At 46.0% G+C, this 15,651-nt stretch overlaps 1 pseudogene across 1 annotated transcript; it reads left to right on the top strand.

Moving 5' to 3' along the window:
* Positions 1 to 412: 412 nt before the first annotated feature.
* LOC310860104 (cytochrome P450 2F3-like) lies at positions 413 to 1,901 on the top strand (annotated as a pseudogene). The gene has a single exon. The product of its transcript is annotated as a cytochrome P450 2F3-like (transcript).
* The last annotated feature ends 13,750 nt before the right edge of the window (positions 1,902 to 15,651 follow it).

Here is a 15,651-nt window from a genome sequence, read left to right as displayed (position 1 = left end):
AACACCAAAATGGGTGCCCGGTCAGAATGGATCAACACTGATAGTTTTTGACCCTTGTGCAGTTCCAACAGTATCCCCATGGCCTTCACTAAAGCCCTAAAATAAAGCAGCTACGCTTAATTGAATTGTAACCCCCAAATATATTTAGCATAAACAACCCCATGGTATTCAATTTGAAAAGGTTTGCGAATCGACGCCCAGGAGGTGTGGTTGTTTTTTGGCTCCAGGGAGAGTTGTGTAATGTTGACCCCTGCAGACTGCAGTCCAACAGGCTTGCTTATCGGACCTGGATCTGAATAAACATGCTATACTCGCTGCTTTCAACCGCCAGTGGGACACACGCATAGCCACAGTAAGACTGCTATTAAAGGATTCTATACGACATTGGTGACATTATCCAGTAAAGAGAGTTATGGATCACCATATCTCTCTGTTAACATCGCTGCTGATAGGCCTGGTGTTGGCTCTGCTCTGGTTGCTTGCCGTGAAGAAGAAGCGTAAACAGTGCCGCCGCCTGCCTCCTGGACCCAGGGCGCTTCCTCTCGTCGGGAACCTCCACCAGCTGGACAAACGGGCCCCGTTCACCAGCCTGGCCCGGCTCAGCGAGACCTACGGGCCGGTGATGACGGTGTACCTGGGCCCCAAGCGGGCCGTGTTCCTGGTGGGCTACGACGCCGTGAGGGAGGCCCTGGTGGAGCAGGCCGACGACTTCGCGGGCCGCAGCGCGCCGCCCTTCTTCCTCCGGGTCACCCGGGGATACGGCATCATCAGCAGCAACGGAGACCGCCACCGGCAGCTCCGCCTCTTCACCCACCGCGCGCTCAAGGACTTCGGGATGGGCCGCAAGGGCACGGAGCGGTGGATCCAGGAGGAGGACCGGCACCTCGTCGCTCGCATGGAGGACGCCGGAGGCGCGCCCTTCGACCCCACGTTCCTGCTGGGCTGCGCCGTGTCCAACGTGATCTGCCGCCTGGTGTTCGGCCGGCGCTTCGCCTACGACGACGCACGCATCCTCCGCCTGCTGACCATCGTCAACGACACCGTCAACTTCGTCAGCAGCCCCCTGGCGCAGCTGTACAACGTCTTCCCCTGGCTCATGGAGCGCGTGCCGGGCCGACACCACGACTGTTTCGCCGGCATCGAAGAGCTGAAAGAGTTCATCGTCGAGAGGATCGAAGAGCACAGGGAGACCATGGATCCGGACGGCGCGCCGCGCGACTACATCGACTGCTTCCTCCGCCGGGTCGACCAGGAGAAGGAGCTCCGCGCGTCGGAGTTCCACGACGACAACCTGGTGGCCATCGTGCTGAACCTGTTCCAGGCGGGGGCGGAGCCCACGGGCTCCACGCTCCGGTTCGCGCTCAACGTGCTCATCAAGTACCCCGACGTGCAGGCGCAGATGCAGCGGGAGATCGACGACGTGGTCGGGCGACGGAGGTGCCCGAACATGGGCGACAGGAAGTCCCTGCCCTTCACGAACTCGGTGGTCCACGAGACCCAGCGGTTCCTGGACGTCGTTCCCATGAACATTCCCCACTACGCGCTACGCGACGTCTCCTTCAGGGGCTACAGCATCCCCGAGGGAACGCTGATCATCCCCATGCTGCACTCGGTCCTGAGGGACAAGGTGGGCCACGCCATGGGCCTTCAACCCCCGGCACTTCCTGGACCACAACAGCAGCTTTAAGAAGAACCCCGCCTTCCTGCCCTTCTCCGCGGGCAAGAGGGAGTGCGTGGGACAGTCCCTGGCGCGCACCATCCTGTTCCTGTTCGTCGTGTCGTTGCTGCAGCGCTTCAGCTTCTCCTGCAGCGCCGGTCCGGACTCCATCGACCTCAGCCCGGAGTTCAGCAGCTTCGCCAACGTGCCCCGCAAGTACCACGTCATCGCCACGCCCCGGTGAGCGCATGCACCGCTATAACGTGCAACCGCAAGTACGAAGTCACGTCACGCACTCACAGCACGATCAGCTACACACTAAACCCAAGCGTTTAGGTTATAAACAGTTTTAAACACATATTTGTGACACTTTTTAAACGTGTCACAGTGTTTAGATTATAAACAGAAGAACATGTTTAATCCCTGTAACACTTTTTAAACACATAAACGTGTTTAGTTTTTACAATCAAAGTCAGTCATATAGGTGTTTAGAATTTGAACACTAGGTGTTCTCGTGAGGTGTTTGAGTGAACTCGTGTTCTACTGTATTTTATGACCATTAATAAACATTTGGCATTTTAATATTACACACATGGTGTTTAGGTTTAAACGCGTCACATGTTCCAGGGATTTACAGTGTAATCTCCGGCACCGTTGGCCCGGTCGCTGCCAAACTTTGTACACACACTCCAATCCATCGATGCCCATTCCGAGCCTAAATTCAGTTGAACGTCAGATGGACCCCTCATCCAGGTGATTGACTGCATGCACAAACCAGGGACTTTTCACCATGTTGTCATATAGTGCTTGGTGATTGGGAACAATCTGTACAGATGAAACCCAAATTTGTATATGAGACAAATTGTGTTGCACACAAATTGTTGCTTTTGCTGCCGTCTCGTGTTACCAGACTGTTGCCTCTCGCAATTTCCAAATGCTTTCATCGTACAGACTGGAGCAACGGAGTCAAATATAAAGTACAATAGAAATAGAAGTCATCTAAGCATAATAGCTTGTTGCTTAGCAGAATAGGAAATAAAAAAATAAGCTCTAAAGATATTTTAAAAATATATTTTTTTCTAGAACTAGCTCCTTGTGTGTGTGCTTTGCTTCCTTCGGGCCATGTTGCCATGTCTGCTTATTATAAGCAACCTTTGACTTGTTTTTTTCTTTAAAGTCACTTGCAAATAAATTATTGGTAGTTGCTGGTTGATGGGTTTTTTTAGGCTTGATTCTAAAGTGTATAGTAGTGGCTTATTTGGGCTTGCTTCCACATTTCTTCACATCAAGGAACCCCAGATTAATATGTAATTGTCCACAGACATCCATCTGAACATATGTTGTGCATTTTTTTATGTTTTAAAAATATTCAAATTATTTCGATTTATTCTCAATGTGTTTTTAAATATCGGATGTACAACCTCACAGTGTGTCGCTGTGAGCTTGTAGATCAGCTATTTTCATTTGTGCTTGTTTCCATAGACCTGGCAAAACTGGCAAGAGAAAGAGGAACTTATGCACACACAAACGCAATGCACTCTGGGTATAGTTGTCTGGTTACACGAGACTACTATTGCTGTTGCACCATATTTTATCATTGTGTTCCACTGTACGCCATGTTATGCCACAGACAGAATATAGAACACGCGGAAAATAGAATTGATTTATACTGTATGGAAATAGTTCTGCTCCCTTCCATAAAAATCAATAAGAAACTGATTTCTATTGCTAAAATGAATAATGACCCTGTCTAATGAATTTGATGTATGTGATGTCAGTCAGCATGGTGTGTCACCGTGTGTGTGTGTGTGTGTGTGTGTGTGTGTGTGTGTGTGTGTGTGTGTGTGTGTGTGTGTGTGTGTGTGTGTGTGTGTGTGTGTGTGTGTGTGTGTGTGTGTGTGTGTGTGTGTGTGTGTGTGTGTGTGTGTGTGTGTGTGGCTCCAGACTTCCCAAAAGAAGCTGGTCAGGGTTAGGGTTAGGGTTACTACTTGGCCTCACTCCCCGAACCCACCTCACCCCTGCCCACTTTGACAGGCTGGAATGGCTTAGGGTCGACGACAGAGTACAGCACCTTGAAATGGGTCTGGTCCACAAGATTCGCTACACCACCAAGATACCCATGTACCTGTCTAAATACTTCCTTAATGTCAACGAAGTCCACACCCACAACACCAGAGGGAGTGCAACTCGGATTAGGCACAAACAAGGGACTAAATTAATTTAGCTCCTATGCCACCAAAATGTGGAACGCCCTACCAACAGTCCTTAAGACGTGCGAATCCCTTGACTCCTTCAAAACCGCTCTCAAAGGGCACCTACGGACGGCTGCAATTCGAAACTGGCCCCCGTAAAATCTGAATCCCCCATCCACCCCTTTTTCCCCATCACTGTACATCTTTTCCCTTTTTACCCAGTCCTTTATGATGATTTCTTGTTTTGACTATTATATTGTTGTGTATATTCGTACGGCAAATTTTGTGTACAGTTTGTGTGTGGGTGTCATTGATGGGGACAGGACAACAACAACCTTGTCATTGGCCTATGAGAGATGCTGACGGAGCATGTGCAGTGTCTCCCCTCCCTTTACCCAATCACGTTAAGTGATGTCACCCACATGTACATGATGTCATTAGCCTGTCATGGAGGTTGACCCCTTCGAAGCACACCCACTGCATCTATAAGTCATCACACACACACACACACACACACACACACACACACACACAAACCTCCCTTAACACGCGCAAGCACCCTTATCAATATTCACACGCACGCACGCATGCACACACAAGCACATCTTATATTAATTGACTCTGAGTGTGTCATTATTTAGATTAGACGGCTCAGAGATTATCGCCATACACCAGACTATAGACTAGACCTTTCGTTGTCCAGTACTGTTCTCAACAGCAGTCGAATATAAATCCACAAAGCATGAAGACCATTCAGAAGAACCAAGTGCTCAAATCAGTAAAGCATTATAAGGGTTTGGTGACATCGTTTTTCTTTTCCTTTCTTTTTTTTCTTAAAAAAATAAAATAAAATCATCCCATGATTTTTTTTGGTTTGTAACCCATTTTTCACCCCTGTGTCAATCATCTAATGTGATCCTGGGCTCTACACACCCTCCTCCAACCTAGTCCCCCATATATGGGGGACATGGGGAGAGCAACGGACTTGAACTCATGCTTCCTTCATGCCTGAGTGTCCAAGTTGCTCCTTTTACACCTGACAGGGGGGGAGTTTCCCTGGTTGGACGTAGCGCGTGGAAGGAACAGGTTTTTATGCCCTATTTCACCCAAAAACAAAACTGAACTTTGAACATTCAGTTGGATCTTCTGTGGTTTTGAAGGTTTTCTGAATAATTTAGGCTCAAACAGTGCCTGGGCCGTGGCTCAGAGTGCCCAGGTATACCTTATTGGCTGGTAATGCAGTCTGGCAGTGTGCCGTGGGTTCGACTCCCGATCCCGACGGCCTTTACTGCATGTCAAACCCCCCCCCCCCCCCCATCATCTCTCTCCCAATTACCTGTCAGCCTCCTTTGATTCTATCCCTCTACAAAAAAGTCAAATAAAGGTGAAAGCCAAAAAATATCTTTAAAAAAAAAACTCAAACAAGGGCTCTGATTTGCCTGTGGCCAGTGATGTAACAGTCCACAAATCCCCCCCCCCCCCCCCCCCCATGCCTCAGCCCCTCGAGGGGCAGAGCAGGGGGGGCGATGATTGACAGGCAAAGCGCCATCTGCTGGCTAAAATAAGGTGTTTTTTTCCCCCATTGCATCTGAAAAAGCTTTAGAATCAGAGAGAAAAAAACCTGGCATGGCATGTACTGCAGAGTGGATGTTTCTGGTTAAAGGGACATTTCACCGCTGGAAGAAACTCAATGTTAATAGGTATCTGTAGTAGATGACGGTATAGCACAAATTGAAATGTGCACTCTATATGGCCAGAATAATAATGAAGTCTGTTGTGTTTGACCGTATTGACCGCTGAATTCCTACAATGCCCATAAAGCCATATTATAATGCTTTTTAGTGCACTTCCCCTCCTCGTGGGTAGGGAGGGGAGGCTGCACGGAGATGTGACTTTATAGTCAATTTTTTTTTTTTTTTAAATAGCAGATCTACAAGCTCATATCGCGCCACTCGGTGGCGCGCTATATGAGCTTGTAGATCTGCTATTTTTCAATAGCTAAAGCATAACATAATGGGAACACCAAAAGGGGTTTCCCTGCCCAAAATGAAAGAAAAAAAAAACAACATATTACACACATTAAAAACCCCACGGTGTCCCTTTCCCAGAAAATGTAAAATTCCAGATTAGGGCACCTTCAATGTATGGAACTCTTCTGTTAACCTACAGTGTAAATGTTATATAATATACCGTCTAATTTTGCAGTTTAATATGCTTTGTAGTTGCAGGTTTCAACAAGGAAATTCCAATATACGTACACTGCCTCCGAGCAAGAATGTATAAGAATGTAGAGATGGTTAGACTTTTTACACCACATGAAGTACGTGCGTGTGTGTGTGCGTGCGTGCGTGTGTGCACACGCGCGCACACACACATGCATGTTCCACGCAGCTGTTCCTCATGTGTGCAACATCACAGCTAAAGCAGCGTATACTTCTTATCGTTGGTGGTTTAATCACTCTAGGGAACACCCATATGCATGCACACGAATTCATGCACATGCACATGCACACACACATGCACACGCACACGCACACGCACACACACATTATGCTGATATTGCAAATATGAACACACTTATTATGAACAAAAATATCTATGTCTATTTTTCCCCTACAATGTTTTGTGGAAATAATATATGCCATAATTATACGTTTGTGTTGTGTGGAGTGATCATAATTATTGGGATTTGCGCATTGTTTAATAATATGACACATTTTGATCCGTAAATCAACGGTTGTTTTTTGAAGCTGTTCTGTATATACCATCTCTCTCTCTCTCACTATGAAAAAGCTCAGTAGCCTATACTTGTGCATTTCAAAAACTGAAGTAGTTGATTTTTTTCTCTTCCCTTTTGTCTATTGTGGGGGTCATGTTTATAAGCTCATTTGCAGCACCAAGAGGCCACAGATTAAAGGGATTGTGACATTAAAAAAAAGGTTTTGGAATTGTTCTTATTTTTTTAGGTTTTCTAATCTCAATTGCACCCAAAAAACATGAACTTTTAACATACAGTAGATTTTCTGTGATCTCGGGTTTTCTGGCTCAAACAGGTGCTCTGATTTGCCGGCAGTAAGTGACATCACTTACTGCAAATCCCATATATGTCAATGGGATTTGCCAGCAGATGTCACTGTTTCACTGTGTTGCCTGTTTTCATTGTAGCTCAAAAGTCTTCCAAACCCCAAAGAAAACGTCAGACCACAGAAAATCCACTGTATGTTCAAAGTTCAGGTTTGTTGGGTGTAATTGAGGTCATAAAACCTAAAAGAAAAAAGAAAAAGAAAAATTTATGAAAATGAATGTCATAAAACCTTTAAGGCTTCAGTCTGCTCATGGAGATAATGGTTCACTTTTACACCAGTGCCATTTTTCTCTGTTTATAATGGAAAGGCCATGCTGTAGTGCTGAGAGCTGAGCATAAAATATGGAGGAGGTCACAATACACAAGAGGTCGGCACTGAACTGAACTCACTGGTTCCCATTAGACCCACAGAACAACAACTGAACTGAACTCACTGGTTCCCATTAGACCCACAGAACAACAACTGAACTGAACTCACTGGTTCCCATTAGACCCACAGAACAACAACGTACTGCAGAAGGCTGAACTCTAGCTTCATCCCATGTAGTGCTGCCTTCCTGTCCACAGCTCTCCGAGCCAAGGCTGTCGTTTTTGTTCGTTTTTCATTCAATAAGCCTATACTTTTACTTCTGCGCCACTATATACATCTCAGAGGCAAATGTTGGACTTTTTTTTACTCCACTACAATTACAATTACTACTTTTACTTTTGGTACTTAAATATATTTTGAAGCCAATACTTTTGTATTTTTACTCAAGTAAACTTTGAATACGGAACTCCTCTCCTCTCCTCTCCTCTCCTCTCCTCTCCTCTCCTCTCCTCTCCTCTCCTCTCCTCTCCTCTCCTCTCCTCTCCTCTCCTCTCCTCTCCTCTCCTCTCCTCTCCCCTCCCCTCCCCTCCCCTCCCCTCCCCTCCTCTCCTCTCCTCTCCTCTCCTCTCCTCTCCTCTCCTCTCCTCTCCTCTCCTCTCCTCTCCTCTCCTCTCCTCTCCTCTCCTCTCCTCATGGTATCTCCTCTCCTCTCCTCTCCTCTCCTCTCCTCTCCTCTCCTCTCCTCTCCTCTCCTCTCCTCTCCTCTCCTCTCCTCTCCTCTCCTCTCCTCTCCTCTCCTCTCCTCTCCTCTCCTCTCCTCCTCTCCTCTCCGGCTGTGACCCTAGCTGTTTCTCATGACCACAGCTCTCTAGAGCTCTTATGACAGGAAACATCTGACAGTATATCATATAAATAGACCCATCATATAGCACCTCATTTATTGAAGAATATAAATATGCCTAATATTTTTTTTTACACAATGCCTGACTATTAAGCACCAACCTAACAGTATACAGACAATCCATACCATGCAGCAGGAAGTTTCAATCATTCAAAATCCTTTTGTTATGCCTCCATTGTCTGCCTTCTGCAGTTGAAGGGCATCCCATTTATCCAATCAAATTACTGATTAGTGCTGTCACAATCTAATACATTTAATAATTTAATTTGCCACGGCAACAGCCAGCCACAGCTACTGTTACTGAGTCAAGATGGAAAACATTTTACAAATTCCAAACAATCCCAAGGGACCTACATGTCAAGGACAGTAAACTTTGTTTCAAAACACTGACGCAGAACAAATATCATTCATTGAATCGTATATTTTCATCCATTTGGATGACACGGCATTAAAGTATTCAATCAATCAATCAATCATCAACTAATTGTATTATATACTATATTATTGCTGTTGGGCAGAAACGGATCTCTCCATGTTTCATCTTTTCTTTTTTGGGAATTCAATGCCCTATATTTTACTTTGTCGTATCACTGTGCAAAATAGCAACAATCTACATGTGTAGCCTTGCCGAGCCATGAGGCCCATAGGGGCAGGAGGCCTATCTCCTGTTTCTGTAGCCATGAGGCCCATAGGGGCAGGAGCCTATCTCCTGTTTCTGTAGCCATGAGGCCCATAGGGGCAGGAGCCTATCTCCTGTTTCTGTAGCCATGAGGCCCATAGGGGCAGGAGCCTATCTCCTGTTTCTGTAGCCATGAGGCCCATAGGGGCAGGAGCCTATCTCCTGTTTCTGTAGCCATGAGGCCCATAGGGGCAGGAGCCTATCTCCTGTTTCTGTAGCCATGAGGCCCATAGGGGCAGGAGCCTATCTCCTGTTTCTGTAGCCATGAGGCCCATAGGGGCAGGAGCCTATCTCCTGTTTCTGTAGCCATGAGGCCCATAGGGGGCAGGAGCCTATCTCCTGTTTCTGTAGCCATGAGGCCCATATAGGGGCAGGAGCCTATCTCCTGTTTCTGTAGCCATGAGGCCCATAGGGGGCAGGAGCCTATCTCCTGTTTCTGTAGCCATGAGGCCCATAGGGGGCAGGAGCCTATCTCCTGTTTCTGTAGCCATGAGGCCCATAGGGGCAGGAGCCTATCTCCTGTTTCTGTAGCGTGAGGCAGCTTGATGTACAAGCTACACCCCCTGGACATGACGCTAGTATGTCGCAGGGACGTCTACATCTGGTGACATAACAATCTACATACAATCTCACAATGCGTCACGATGATGCAATGCTTGGCGATTTGATATCTTAGTTATTTTTATGTCTTCATTTTGACAGTCTGACAAAATGACATGCCCAGAATCGGGCCTCAGGATTGAAAGTGGTTAAGTCTGTCTGTGGGTCTCATTGCGACAGCACGTCGCATTTACTATGAAAACGTGCATTTCCCGTCAGTCAGTCAGTCAGTCCGTCCGTCACCCACCCCACGCCTCCATATATGGTCATGCCTTGTGACATCACATGACATCACGTTACATCACGTGACATCATCAGGGATGGAGATCCCTGATGTCATCAATAATATTGGCCAGCAACTTTACATCTGACACCTCAAACCATTAGATCTCCATATAGTATATGGAGCTGACCTATATTCTAGGGCTCACCTGGTATAGGCTCAGTCCTTGCACAGCTGGCCCAGGGTTCGAATGCGACCTGAGGCTCTTTGCTGCATGTCCATGTCTGTCTCTCTCTCTCTCTCTCTCTCTCTCTCTCTCTCTCTCTCTCTCTCTCTCTCTCCCTCCTTGTTTCCTCACTGAAACTATATGAATAAAGCATGAAAATGCCGAAAATAAATCGTCATTAAAATTATAGCACATGCTATGAGAAGAACAAATCTTCCTCCGGTATAGAAGGATGTCCATCAACTGTACATAGAGAGCCACGTGATTGCAGGGTTACAGTGTTACATAAACCCCTCATTACAAAGACAAATGCACATCTGAGATTTCAGTGGTGCAAAAAACCATAGCCACAGAGGTGTGGGGAAAAAGGTTGCACGGTCAAATCAGTCATCCTTCACTCTATTCTCCACAAGTGGGCGGGGTGCATGTGTGGCGTGCACCAATTGCACAATTATGCAGTCGGACGGAAGTATTTTTACAGCATGGCAGTGCAGCTGCATGCAGGAGTCTAGAGGGTCAGTCTGTGTGTCAGTGTGCCTGAAGAGCTCAGAAGTACCTCCACTAATTCTATTCTATTATTAGTTATGTATATAGCCTACTTTTTGCACTATTTATCTTTTATATTTAATTCTTAAATGTAATATAGGCTTTGGTCGGCCTAAAAACCCATTTTGGGGCGGGAACCCCTTTTGGTGTTTTAAACATTATGTTATAATTTAGCTATTGAAAAATAGCAGATCTACAAGCTCGTATAGCGCGCCACCGAGTGGCGCGCTATACGAGCTTGTAGGTCTGCTATTTTTGAAAAATCGTGAAAATATTTATTTCAGAAAACTGGAGGATTTTTTTTTTTTAATTTTGAGGTCAGGCCTATAAAATGGCCTAAAACCTCAGTCTGAGATCCACACTATTCCCATGTCGGTCTTGAGATCCGCATGATTGCGTTTTTATGGCATAGTTTGGGTCCACTTGTGCCCTTATTAGACTCTCCTAGACTTAGAGGAAATGAAGGGTCACTGCAAATCAATACAACTTTATTTTGAGTGAATCATTTTTTTCATCATTATATGATTTATCATGATTCTTTTCCCACACACCCACAGGCCATGAGGGTGTGTTCCACCACCACAGACTACTATAATCTATACGAAGTCACACTGAAGCCTTTGGTTTGTGGCGAACCCAAAACTATTCAAACAGGGAAAAGCTTCTGTCTTTAGGTTGCGGTGAGCATAGACATCCGGCTTTAACCCATTCTGACCTGAGATCAGATTCATACGAGGTTTCCACCGGACACAAACTGGTCTGATGAACCCATTCTGACCTGAGATCAGATTCATACGAGGTTTCCACTAGGACACACACTGGTCTGATGAACCCATTCTGACCTGAGATCAGATTCTAAAAATGTCAGTCGCTCTTCGATTTTTCAAAAATAGCAGACCTACAAGCTCGTATCGCGCCACTCGGTGGCGCGATATGAGCTTGTAGATCTGCTATTTTTAAATAGCTAAAGCATACTATGATGCTGACACCAAAATAGGTGCCCGGTCAGAATGGGTTAATACGAGCCCCTATTACAACAGTGTCCAACTGCATTCCTGCACATAATATTATCATGATATCAGAAGGTTACGTGTTTGAATAAATATTATGGAGGTATGTGGATTAATCAATGTAAATGTTCCCACACCAAGGATAACGTTGTGGGTTGTGTGCCAAGCGGAACGTGTCTGAAGCTGCCTGTAGGTTACAGTAACTATAGAGGCACTTAGAATTATGACAGAGTGCATCTCTGTGTCTCACGTTGCAGACTGAATAACTATATAGTTGTTTAAGGGGCAAAGGAGGGAGACGGGAATCTACCAGCCTGGGGACAAAAACAAGTCTCTTAAACTGCCCCGCTAGCAGCCCCTACAGTCTGGGCTGCTCCTGACATGCTATAGATAACACATTTTGTGATATCTTTGTTTGGGAACAAAGTATTTGGACAGACAAGTTGGTTTCATGGCAATCTGCTCCTTAGATTGTATTTGAGACATAACTGTATATTGTGTGCCAGGTTGGTGGTGCTAGAGGAAAGACCATGCAGGTGTCACAAAACTCACTGTGGTTAATCATGTGGGGGTATAAAGACAGTGAACCAAACTTCAGTGCTTATTTATCTACTTTTTCACTCTGGGTTTTACTACGTAACAATAACAAATCCCATGGTCAGACAGGCAGTATAGTTTTCAACATATCTTGTTTGGGAGCCGGGGCTCCACTCGCTGGGGGGAACGCATTAGTCCGACATCCCGTTAGTTAAGACTCACCCGTGGCTTCGGGGTGCAGTACGTTGTTCAGACTACAGTCATTGGTCCGACAAACGACAAACCCACCTCATCTCCTAACCTATAACCATAACCGCAAGCACAGGAGCAGACGCTAGTTCCGACATATCGGTCGGACTAATGCTCCGTCGGAATTACATGCGGTCCCCGTGGCTTCTGCGTGCGGTTAGGGTTTGGGGATAGGGTTCGTATGGGTTACTATACGTTGGTCCGACATACCATTGGTTTGGTCCGATCGACTACGTACCCCAAACCCTCACCCTAACCATAACCGCGAGCACGGGGCAGCACACCTAAACCTAACCCCCAACCCTATCCCGAGTCGGACCAATGTTCCTTCGAACCAATGATGTGTCGGAACCAATATGCTCCCCGTTCGTATGGGACTCTAGTATGGTCGCAATATCGGGTAGTCGGATTCATGGGTGTCTCGCTGACTTTCTTTTCCCCCCCCCTTGCTCTGATCTCTTCTCCCCTCATCTCTCCACTTGGCTTCTGTCCACCACGCCTCTTCCCCTCTTCTCCTTTCCTTTTCTCTCCAAACTCACTGCTGTTCCTTCACACCTCCTCTAGCGCTCTCCTCCTCTCTATACATTATGTCCTTCCCCACCACACACACACACACACACACACACACACACACACAGACACACACTCCATCTCCTTTCCTTTCTCCTTGTCTTCTCTGACTGTGTGTGTTCCCATCCTGCATTCATCACCCAAATTCCCTCACAGAGCATTTAATGCCGACCGGGAGCCACATGAAAGCGCTTGAGCACTAGTCTCCAGCATTTGGTGCATGCATGTCTTTATGTGTGGCGACTGAGTGGTTGTGCGTGCGCGTGTGTGTGTGTGTGTGTGTGTGTGTGTGTTGTTTGTGTGGGCATATTAAACCACTGCCAGAGGGAAATGTGGAATTAAGGACTTCATCTGAAATTACGTCTCTCTCTCTCTCTCTCTCTCTCTCGCTCTGTTAACCGCACACAGGTGTTTAAGCATGGCTGGGCTTGCAGCTAGCTATAGCCACACACAGCAGCAAACATCTTATTTGTGTGAAACACTAGATGACTTTCACTGCCTCTTCCCCCGGGAAAAGGCCATTATCACGTCACACTGTAATATCCTAGTGGTTTTCTTAAGATCCCCACTGCCCTCCGGGTCACAAACTGATTTCGAAGACTCGGGTAACGAAATGCACTATGTTCTTTTTTAAGCCATTAACCTACTATAGCTGCGCATGCAGCATGTTGAGTCTTTCATTGCTCCTACTGTACCTACCTTGCATTACAACATAGCCTACCTATATAGGTATAGCCTCGCCGAGCCATGGGGCCCATAGGGCAGGAGGCCTATCTCCTGTTTCTGTAGCGTGAGGCAGCTTGATGTACAAGTACACCCCCTGGACATGACGCTAGTATGTCACAGGGACTTACCCCCCAACCCTTGATGCTGAGTGTCAAGCACTGGTTCCCATTTTTAGAGTCTTTGGTATGACCCCGGCCGGGAATCGAACCCCCGACCTCCCAGTCTCAGGGCGGACACTCTAACCACAAGGCCACTGAGCTGATACCTATATGCCTACAATAAGCTACATTAAATGCAGCAGACAATAGCTTCAGACCTTTAGTAGTCTCTACATAGTGAAAAATCACACCTGTGTGAAGTGAGGAGCGCTTTTATCATCTTACGTCTTAGGTGATTAAAACAAACAGTGTAAAAAGAAAATAAAAAGTTAAATTCTCTTTATTGTCAATGGGGTTTTTAAAACAAACATTGAGCTAAACACAAACATTAAACCTGTATATAGGAGGGGCTATGGCGCCCCTCAAAAATAATCACACTAGTGTGAAGTGAGGGGCGCTCTTATCGTCATACATCATCCCATTCCGGTCCAATCACAATTGGCGTCCTCACTTTTCTGTCCTCATTTCTTTTTTTGTCGTCACATTCCGCGCTCAGCCAATCAAATCATCACTATGGGGTACACACAAACACACAAAGCTGGGCATAGGAGGGGCTAGCGCCCCTCAAAAGTCACACTTGTGTGAAGTGGGGGGGGTAGACATATACACACAAAGCCACACGTTGGAGTGGGTATAGCACCGCTCAAAAGCAGTTATTAACACTCTGGATTTATGGAAGGTCAGCGAAAATTCTGTCCTGATTCTCCAGAATAACGAATGGACGAATGGACCTTGTCCCAGTACTGATAGCACCAGCGCGGCATGAGATGTGACTTAACCCATTCTGACGCCATTTTGGTGTCGGCATCATGTTATGCTTTATCTATTGAAAAATAGCAGATCTACAAGCTCGTATCGCGCCACCGAGTGGCGCGATACGAGCTTGTAGGTCTGCCATTTTTGAAAAATCGAAGAACGACTGACATTTTTATAGAATCTGATCTCAGGTCAGAATGGGTTCATCAGACCAGTGTGTGTCCAGTGGAAAACCTCGTATGAATCTGATCTCAGGTCAGAATGGGTTAATGCAGTAGTACTACTCAGAGTGAGGGTCCAGGGACTCCCAGGTGCATGCTTGACGGGGTTCCAGCAGGGAGTCCCCAACAAAATGACTTAATTAATAGCCTTTAACATCAAAATCAGACTAATCACTTTACTGTATAGCTCTTGGTTATAAAGATATTAGCCGATCTACAAAACAACCTTTAAAAATAAATATTTGCTTATGTGTGTGGCTGGGTCATGGGTCTGAGCATGAAAACTTGCGATCGAGAAAGGCCGTCATATAGGCAGACCTGTATCCCGAGAGAAGACAGACTATGCAGTATGCACCCATGCTGCACACAAAATAAAGTGGAAACCGAGCTATACATTTCCTAACCATCTGTCCATTGTACCAAGACATCAGAGACACATATCTGCTGGGCGAAGTACAACAATGTGCAAACGCAGCAGCACGATCCGTGAGTTGCTGTGATAGGAGAAGGATATCGAATGGAACACAACTACCCTAAAGACTTATCATTGTGTATATTCCTGCACTATACCTGCATCCAGTGATCTTGGTATACATAGACATTGATCTATTGAAGATTCTGACTTTCAAATGAACATCATTTTTTATAAGTTTTGATTGTATTGCTGCATGTATTGTTGTATAGAGCACCGAAGTCTGACGTCACTTTCAGTAGAGGGCGTCAGTCCCCAGGTTCATGTATTTGTTTAGTTGCATTGAAATCACCATAGGAGGAGTTTTAGATTGATTCATATAAGAACTGTGTTTGAAAAATAAACATGTCATCCCGGCCGCTTCACTCACATGGATATGAAGAATCAACTGACTGAGAGAAAACGCTAATGTTACTGCTGCTGAATTAGTTAGATTTTCGCTAGAAGCAGACTGTATCATATATGAGTGACTGACTGTTGCAAACGATACAGAGACACCTTCCTGACAATAACGCCGAGACAGCTTGTTTATT

The sequence above is a fragment of the Protomyctophum parallelum genome (assembly GCF_964188405.1).
Source record: "Protomyctophum parallelum genome assembly, chromosome: 6".
Lineage (NCBI taxonomy): Eukaryota > Metazoa > Chordata > Actinopteri > Myctophiformes > Myctophidae > Protomyctophum > Protomyctophum parallelum.
This window is presented reverse-complemented; position numbering and strand designations above follow the sequence as displayed.